Here is a 9,734-nt window from a genome sequence, read left to right as displayed (position 1 = left end):
AGCACACCAAAAATATGGATGAACATATAAAACTAAAAGTTTTTAATTTTCCTGTAATTTAGAGAAACAAGTGGAGAAGCTAGAATGAGGAAAATTAATCCATCAATGTTCCCACACATTTATGGTTTGATTACAAGGGATCCTAAGGCATTCATATTTGAGTATGTTGTTGTATGCAAGACTTATGATTACATAACTGATGAGAAGAAGCTCAAATTGTTTCCTTCCACCCTGAAGGATGCAACTCTTTGATGGATCATGAGCCTAGAAGGAAATAACATCAATACATGAGAACATGTGCAACAAGTCTTCAATAACAAATACCAAGAGTACTACAAAGAAAGGGATGCCATATATGAAAGATACAAAATGATCCAAGGATAAAATGAGTCTTTGGAAGACTTTAAGGAGATATTCTAGTTATGTTATAGAAGAGCACATAATTGCAATTTGAACCTAAACTCCTTAAAGCTAGTTCTACTACGAGGAGTCACAAAATATCTAATGGAAACACTAAACTTGTTGTCCAATGGATATATATATATATATATATATAGAGAGAGAGAGAGAGAGAGATATAGATATATATATATAGATATATATATATATATATATATATATATATATATATATATATACCATCTATCTTATGATGACATTAAATAGGTATTTAAAAACCATTTAAGAGTTATTAGAAAGAGAGGTAGAGAAAACTAAAGATCGATAAGCCTTTCCTCCGCTCTGCTTACTGAGAATGAAATAGGAGGTATGTTAGATGACATGAATACCAAGATATTACGTACATTTTCCATGTAGATCAATACCTTATAGATAAAAATAAAATGGGAGGAAGGAAAAAAGGCATTAGCCATAGTTTGCCTTCAATGCAATAAAATGCATCCTAGGAATGAATGCCCATTAAATATCATATAAGTATGCTTTATATGTGAAGAAATCCATTTCATTGACAAATATCCATATTTTCTAGATCTGAAGGTTGTGTACCAAGGAGCCAAAGGGAGAATGGAGAAACTATGCTTTGTCAACCACAATAGGCCACAAGCTCCAAGGTAATTCCAACAAGGTATGGACTTCTGTTCTCCTTAAAAAATAATTATAATTCTCGCTATTAGCCATGGTTACCTTCTAATCCTTCACCTTAGACTATACCCACTCCTTAGCGATATCCTCCTCAAATTGTTGTTCCTCTCTTCTAGCAATATCCTAATCAACCTGCTTAATGGGGGGATCCATCACAAGGATGGATGCCTCAATTGGCCCAACCACCTTATTTGATTCCTTCTCATCAACAACAACAAGTACCTTAGAATGTTCCTCCAAATAAACCCAAAATTCTTTCCCAACCAAATTCAAATCCCAATAATAAGTAGGACCAACTAGTATACAATGGAGAAACTTTCTACTAAACTTATGGTGTAAAAATGTAGGAAATCAACCTTAAGCTAGGGAAGGTCCTTCTAGATGTTCATCCACCTTTTCCAATAGAAAATACTATGGAAAATAAGGATTATTTTGTACCTCGGTTCACCTAATAAAAACATCGCTTTCCTGAAAGTTTGATACCCCAAAAAGCACACACCCAAGAAGAAGTTGAACCTCTAGGAGAACTAAAGAATTTGTGTGTTAAAATTACTTTCTTCCAAGACGAAAAGGATGCTCCTATGTATAACAAGTTCATTAAAGAGGAATGTCTAAGAAGTCCTAAAAAAATAAAAGGCATGCCCCTACTATCAATGTCATAGGTAAGCTAGCAAATTTAACACTTGTGAGAGTAATCATCCCCAAGTCCCTGGATCCTGGAAGACCAGTAGTAGATGTGCACATCAATAACATTTCAGTTCCAAAAATTCTCATTAACTTGGGATATACAATCAACGTCATGACCAAGGAAACCATTTTGAAACATAAACTCCAAGAGTCTCTAAGAAAGACAGCTATAATGATGCAACTAGCTAGTTGATCCACAATAGCTCTAGAAATTATCATAGAAGATGTAATAGTATATGTTGATACCTGGGAGTATCCCATAGAATTCCTTGTCCACCAGCCCAAAACAAAGTTTAATGGCCATCCATTCATTTTAGGGAGACCATGGTTAGCTACTACCGATTCATACATAAGTTGTAGGGTTGAAAACATGACCATCACTAATGGAAAATTCTGAAATTATCTTGGATTATACCCCCTAGCTCAACATATTATTTAGAATGAATTTCCTACATGGGTAGATAAATAAGAATAAGATGATTATTTTCTCTCATCATCCTACCCTATGTGTACATTAGAAACCACCATTAGTAGTGAGTAAGCTGATGGAGATGATTTAACTAGTAATTTTCTACAAAACCAATATCCTGTTGCCATGAATATTGATAGAATAAAAGAAGAATTATCCCTAGGGTATCCTAGTTCTTCTTCAATTATTCCATGGGTAGATTTGTTGATTTTTGGTTATATGAAAAGTAACATAAAAATAATAGAAATTAACCCCTCTAAAATGATGAAGATGAACTCCCCACTTTCAACTCATCAAGAGGACCAATTGCTCACTATCATAAAAAAGCTTGTTGATGCATTTGCATGGGATCAAAAGGGGATGAAAGGAGTAGATTATCTTTTCTAGACTCAATGCATATACATCGAGGAGGATCACAAACTTGTTCACCAACCTTAAGGGCGAATGAATCTTGCACTAAAAATATTGTGAGGGAACAATTGTGGAAATTATTAGCCGTGGGATTCATCTATCCAGTCTGGGAAAGTGAATGGGTGTCTCCTTTGGTAATTTTCCACAATAAATATGGCAAGTAGATAATCTATGTTGACTACAAAAAAATAAACAAGGCCATAAGGAATGATAATTTCCCCTTGCTCTTCATTGACCAAGTCCTTGATGTTCTTGCAGGGAAAAAATTATTTTCCTTTTTGGATTGGTTCAATGGGTACAATCAGATCCAAATAAGTCATAAAGATAAGCATAATACCACCTTCACATGTTCTTTGGAGATTTTTTCTTACAAATTCCTCCAATTTGGTTTGTGCAATGTCCCTGCCACCTTCCAAGGGCCTCTGATTTATATATTTTGTAATCTTGTCCATCATTTGGTACAAATATACATGGATGACTTCACAGCCTGTGGGGATGATTTCTAGGAGGATTTCCCAAATTTGAGCAAGGTATTGCAAAGGTGTGGAGAGATGAAATTCTCCATAAGCCATGAAAGGTTCTTATTCCTAATGAATGAGTGAATTGTTCAAGGAAATTTCCTCTCCTTAAAAGGAATCAAAGTTGACTTCAGTAAAACATAAATAATTAGAAATAACGTTGATCCTCAAAATAAAAAAAGATTTCAAAAAATTCTTAGTCCTTGCGGGATATAATCATTGATTTATTAAAGATTTCAGTAAAATTACCTCTCCTTTATTTTCATTATTGACCAAGGATGCTAAGTTTTGTTGGATAGATCCATGCCAAAAAAAATTCAAGAGTATAAAAGAAAAACTAATGACAACACATGTCCTCAAAGTTCCAAATTTAACCTTTCCCTTTCACATTCATACAGATGCATCAAACATGGTAATTAGGGCATATTTGTCACAATTTAAAGGTAAATTCCACTATGCCATTTATTTCATTAGAAAAAAATTGTCCAAGGTTGAATTAAACTATACTATAACTAAAAAAGAGTTCTTTACTATTGTCAATTCTTTAGATAAATTTAGACATTATATCACTGGTTACCAAGCCTTCGTGCATAATGACCATGTTGCAATCAAATATATAATGAATAAACCATCTGTGAATGTTCACATATTTAGGTGGTTATTAAAGTTGTAACAATTCGACTTGACTATTTTTGACAAATTAGGAAAAAATAATGTTTTTGAAGATTTTTTGTCAAGACTAACCTTTTCTATAGAGGAAGACGTGTTAAATGATCAATTGCTATATGAACATCTTTTTTCCATATCACTTCTTTCTCTGTGGTTTCCTGACATTAGCAACTATCTAATTACTGGCCATTTCGCTCCTCACCTATGTTCAAAGGAGAAGTGTAAGATTGTGAGAAAAAGTGTCTCCTATACATGGATTGGCAAGAACCTATTCAAGTTGGTTCCTGATTAGATTTTGAGAAATGTGTGTGGGAGGATGAAGTATATAAAATTCTCTTAGCTTTCCATGATGGACCTTGTGGGGGTCACCTTATTGCAAAGAGAACAACCTACAAAATCCTACAAGTGGAATAGTTTTGGCTAACCCTTCATAAGGATGCCTTGAGATAGATTACACGATGTGGTGAGTGCTAAAGGATAGGAAATCCTAATTGGAAGGATGAGATTCCCCTTCAATCTAAAGTGTCTTTTGAGACATTTAATAATGGGGCATGGAATTCATTGGTGATATTGATCCCCAATTTAGAAAACTAAAATAAATCATTATATGCACTAATTACCTAACCAAATGAGCTCAAGTGTAGGAATTCAAGGAAGAAACCAAAAAAGAAGGTGGTTTAATTCTTGAGGGAAAATAACTTTTGCTAGTTTAGTTTTGCAAGGGAGTTGGTGAAATACAAAGGCTCCTCATTCACCCCAATCTAATTGAAGGGATAATGAAGAAAGAAGACATTCACATTTGGAATTCCAATCCATACTATGCCCAACAAAATGGGAAAGTATAATTCTCTAATAGGGAATTAGATAACACTCTTACCAAAGTGTTCAGTGTAAGAAAGGACTAGGAAGAAAGGATTTTGTAGGCCACTTGGGTGTATAACACTACTTTGAAAACCACCACTGGTTTTAGCCCCTATGAGTTAGTCTATAGGAGGAAGGCTTTATTGTCAATTGAATTTGAGTACAACACACTAAGGATGAAAAACCAACTTGAAATTGAAATAAACTGGAGTAGATTATGATAAGATACAATAATTGAATGCATTATATGGGTATAGAATGCAAGCCTTGTTACACACTGAGGTAGTCCATCTATAGAGAAAAATTTAGCATGAAAAATACATTAAAACTGGATTGTTCGAAAAGTGTGATTAGGACCTCCTGTATGTCTCCAGGTTATGAAAAATATCGATCATATTGGCTTCATAACACACTAAAGAAATGATATTACCTTTCCTTTTTAGCCAGGATTTATATTTCGAGCACTCTTTCTTGATGTGCTCTTTCTTCTTGTAAAAAAGAACACCTGATGGTATCCTTGTTTTCAACTTTACCAGTTACCATGTTCTTTTGCTTTTTTTGACAGTGAGCACCCTTTTCTTTTCTTGAGAATCCCTTTCCATAAGTCACTAGATGAGAACTTTCTATTTTATCCTACAAAGGATCTTTAGTGTCCTTGTGGGATATGGATTCCACTTCAATGTTTTGTGGACTACAATGAGGGCTTGGGTCTTTGAATAGGACTTCAATACCATAGTTCTATTATGAACGTTTTACACCATGTATGGCTCTCAAAGCCTTACTTATGGTTAGGGAATAAACATAGGGTGCTTAGCTTCTGTTTGAATCTTCTCAAAATCATGTTTTTGATGTAGACCTTGAAGAACCATACAAGGTCTCTGTAGAGTATCTTTAGCTTTTGTGGGAGTCCTTTGCCACCATTACCTTTTGTTGGCTTAATAAAGGTGGATCTTAGGGCCTATCCAATCACACACATAATAAAGAAGAGTATTAGGGCCAAAATAAATCTTCTTTGACTCAAGGGTTATAAACCAAGCCTTGAAGGACCTCATAAAGTCTCTCCAAGGGAACTTTGGCCTTTGATTTTGATATGAGCAACATTAGGTCAGTTTTTGTACCACATATTAGAGTTAAGTCTTGTACCATGGTTCAGGAATAAGAATAAGGGCCTTAAGTCATAAATGAAGCTTCTCAATCTTAATGGTCTTGAAAAAGGCTTCCAACTATGAATGGGAACCATTAGTATTCCTTTTAGCATAATATTGGGTCCTAGGTCTTTACCATGTCTAGTGGTGGAAAACAAGGGCATTAGGCCATAAAACAATCTTCTCAAGATTAGTACTTATGAAAAATGAATGAAACCACCAAAAAGATACTCTCTAAGGGGTCTCCAACCTTTTGGTGAGGTATCCATGTCATTTGGAGGTTTTTGTCATTATAATTAGGTTTTGGGGCCTCTACACTAGACCTCCATACTACTAAGAAGTTTTCCGCACTACCTATGGCACTTATGGTATTGACTATGGTTAAGGCATGAACATAAGGTGTTTACAACATATTTAAATGTTCTCAATGTTAGGCTTAATTAACTAGTCCTAAAACAACCACCTTAGACCTTTGTATGAGATATTTGACTTCTGGCTATGAATATAGGCACCATCAATATGTTTTCATAATAAGAAGGGCTCTTAAGGCCTATACTATGGTTAAAGGAAGAAAATAATACCCTATGCCCTAAATGAAGCTTATTGGCCTCAAGGGAAATGGAAAATTTCTTGAACCACCATACATATCCTCTTTAAGGGATCTCATACCATGATTTGTAATATTTACACCATCTATACACCCATATTGTCTCTTTACAAATAGTCAATATTAGTAGGCATGGGTGTAAAGATGAGGTACCTTTGTATCTTATTTTAGAGATTAGATGGTATCACGGGTATATTTTACGATATCATCAACATTGGGAAAATGGATAAGCATAGTATATTCTATGGTGATGGAGGAGAAAAGGATAATGCTAATTAAAAAAGGGTAGTTCATTTGGTTTAATGTAGGGATGTTAATAGGGATACTAAAGCATGATGATATGGTGAGGCTTTAAGCTATATATCTTTCAAGGAGGTTGGTAAAGTTGCGGGGTGGTGTTAGAAGAAGGTACAAAGGTTACTAAGTAATGTTATGTGTAGAGTATGGAAGGAGCAATAGAGTAGGGTTCTTCCTCCAATACTGAGACAAGAGGAGGGGTTTTTATTGTCATAATTGATTCTAGGATGGTCCACTAAAAAAGAGAGGTGACATGGAGGGTTGGATGCATGTGCCTAGTGGATTAGGGTTGTTTGATCCAAGGATGTTAGGTCCATCAATTTGTAGGGATATATTACATACCGTGTCCATGAATGGGATAACACTACAACTATTGATATTATTTATTACATATAAAGAGATATAAAAAGTGTTTCTGCGCATTCTTTTATAAAAATAATGTATATGCATTTAGAATTCAAAATTTGTTTAGAAAGATTGAGAATTACCACTTATATTGTTAATGGCTTGGTTGGTTAAGGATTGTCTTCAACATGGAAATTAGTTAAGTTGGAATTTTTATTTGTTTTTAAATGCTTTTCAATATGCTGATTTTTTACCTTACTTTCATGTTATTTTTAATCTTGACATATACACATTTAAAAACATAAATGCCATTGATTCTTGCTATAACTTTTATATTTTACCATTTATTTGAGACCTCACTAAAGCAGAAAGGGTAAGCGGCTCGAAATATGGAATTTCCATTCAAATTCAAGTTTACCTCTACAATCAGAGCCAGATATTTCATTCTCCCTCAACTAGCATAGAAACAAAATTGTGATGACCCGAGTATTTGTAATTATTTAATTACTGCAGTTAAACAAACTAAACATGACTATTTAATTTTTAATATTATTATTTTGATTAAATGTGCATTAAACAATGATTTTATGACTTACATGTAAACTCTCACATGTCAAGTAGTTAGGGTAGGTAGTTACCTATCCCTAACTACTTCCAAGAAGATTTATTCTCCAAGATCAAGAGGGTAGGGGGTACCTGAGATAGGAGAGGAGAGGAAAAGGAGAGAGGAAACTGAAGGAAAAAGCTATGTGTTGATATGTCAAACAAAGGGTTTATATGCTATGTCTGGTGAAGACCAGATGGCTATGATAAAACTGCTAGTCTTACTGCATTGAGCAGCAGCTCGAGGGGAGACTCAGGCTTGGAAGCGAGTCTCAAGGTTAGGAGGAAAATTTGGTAAATTATAGTTGTTCTGGACCAAATAAGTACCCTATGAATTAATTCCAAGAACATATAAGTATTCTTTTACTTATTGAGAGTTAAATGCATATCAAAGAGAAGTGCTTATGCTGATTAATAACAGGTTCTTGAAGTAGAATAATGTATACTGATAAATACTTGTATGTCTGGAAATAAAAGTGGTTAAACTGTTGAGTTAGGGTATTCTGAAATAGAATAAGTGTTATGCTGGTAATTAGTATAACTTGAAATAGATGTTTTATGCTAATAAATGATTAGGTGCTTGAACGAAGACAAGAATGAGTGTCTTCTGGAACAAATATATAACCATGGTATACATGAAACCTGAAACCAGGATTTGGCATTCTACTAAAGGAATTGACTGAACTAGTAAATTTAGAGGATAGATGCCTACCTATGAACTGTACAAACATGGAAAAGAAAACTTGAAGACAATGTGTGCAGCCTACTAAAATAAGAGCAACAAAACTTTCGAAGGGGATTCTTTCCCTAGGGTTACATAGGTAAACACTTTGGGGTCAGAGTAAAACCAAATTACTAATGAAATACCAAAATTAAAATATACGAGAGCTTACAACATGCTCTTTCATTATAAAAAAAGGCAACAGGAAACAATTATAGTGGAAAATGCTGGGTCAAAGAGCCAACCCTGTTACTACCAATTTCATTTAACAGAAAAGAGAAGGGTATCGGTTTTAAGTCGGACTTAAATAATTAAAATATTAAACCAACCAACTACAAAACTATAGACAAGAGTATCACCATAAGTAAAATCACCCATTTGAGATTACACAATAATGAATTAAAGAACTCAGGATAAGCTGCCAAACCACAAGAGCTGAAATTTATATTTCATAAGGGTTGATAGAAAGAAAGCCCCAAATCTCTGAAGAGCATGCATAAATTCAGCCACCGAGAATGGAAAACAGAATACCCTTCTCCTATTTTAAATGCCAGATAAAATCTTCATTTCCAATATAAATTGCAAGACAAAAAATTCATTAAAAAGTCATAATCATGTATAGACAAGTCTTCAAACTAGAGATTCCAAATATGTGAACTGAGTCCTCGAACGAGGAATAAACACTATCATAAATTATTACAATTTATCCAAGTAAACCCTTGCATCATAATTTGACCAAAACCAGTGTGGAGGTATTAGACTGAAGATAAACTGAGTATATTAAAGCGGTCACAAAGGAAGCAAATTTCTGCCTCATAAGGCTCAAAAAGTCCCAAAACCCAGATCCAAGAAGACTCTCTAAACAATATTCATGTTACCTAGAAGCGGAAGTAAAGGCGGGTCCGCAACCTTGGAACCAGTTACCAGAAGGGAACGTTGTCGTCGCAAAAACATCATCAAGCAGCATGAAGACTCCCTCGGTATCTTGCAATCACCATAGCAACAATTAGAGGGGAGGACGAGTATACTGTAAGCTTGGGAACAAAATAAATCATACAAATAGAGAAACACCCCATACCTAGTTTGAGATTGAACCTCGATGCAGTGCCTCCATAGCAGAATCATCAAAACCCTCCTTCACCTTTATGGCAGTGCAAGTGAGGTATATTATCACTACAATAGAGAATCTGGAGTATGGTAAGGGAAATAGATGCAGGGTAAGGGTATGGACCTGTAAGTTACTGGAGCCGAGCTCGGAACTGGAACACGAAGTCAAAGGTGGAGAAAAATGGTGGATTAG

The sequence above is a fragment of the Pinus tabuliformis genome, chromosome J (assembly GCF_031772625.1).
Source record: "Pinus tabuliformis cultivar Carrire ecotype Pingquan chromosome J, CPIR1, whole genome shotgun sequence".
In the NCBI taxonomy this organism is placed as follows: domain Eukaryota; kingdom Viridiplantae; phylum Streptophyta; class Pinopsida; order Pinales; family Pinaceae; genus Pinus; species Pinus tabuliformis.
The sequence above is the reverse complement of the archived record's forward strand: the minus strand, read 5'-3'. Positions refer to the sequence as shown.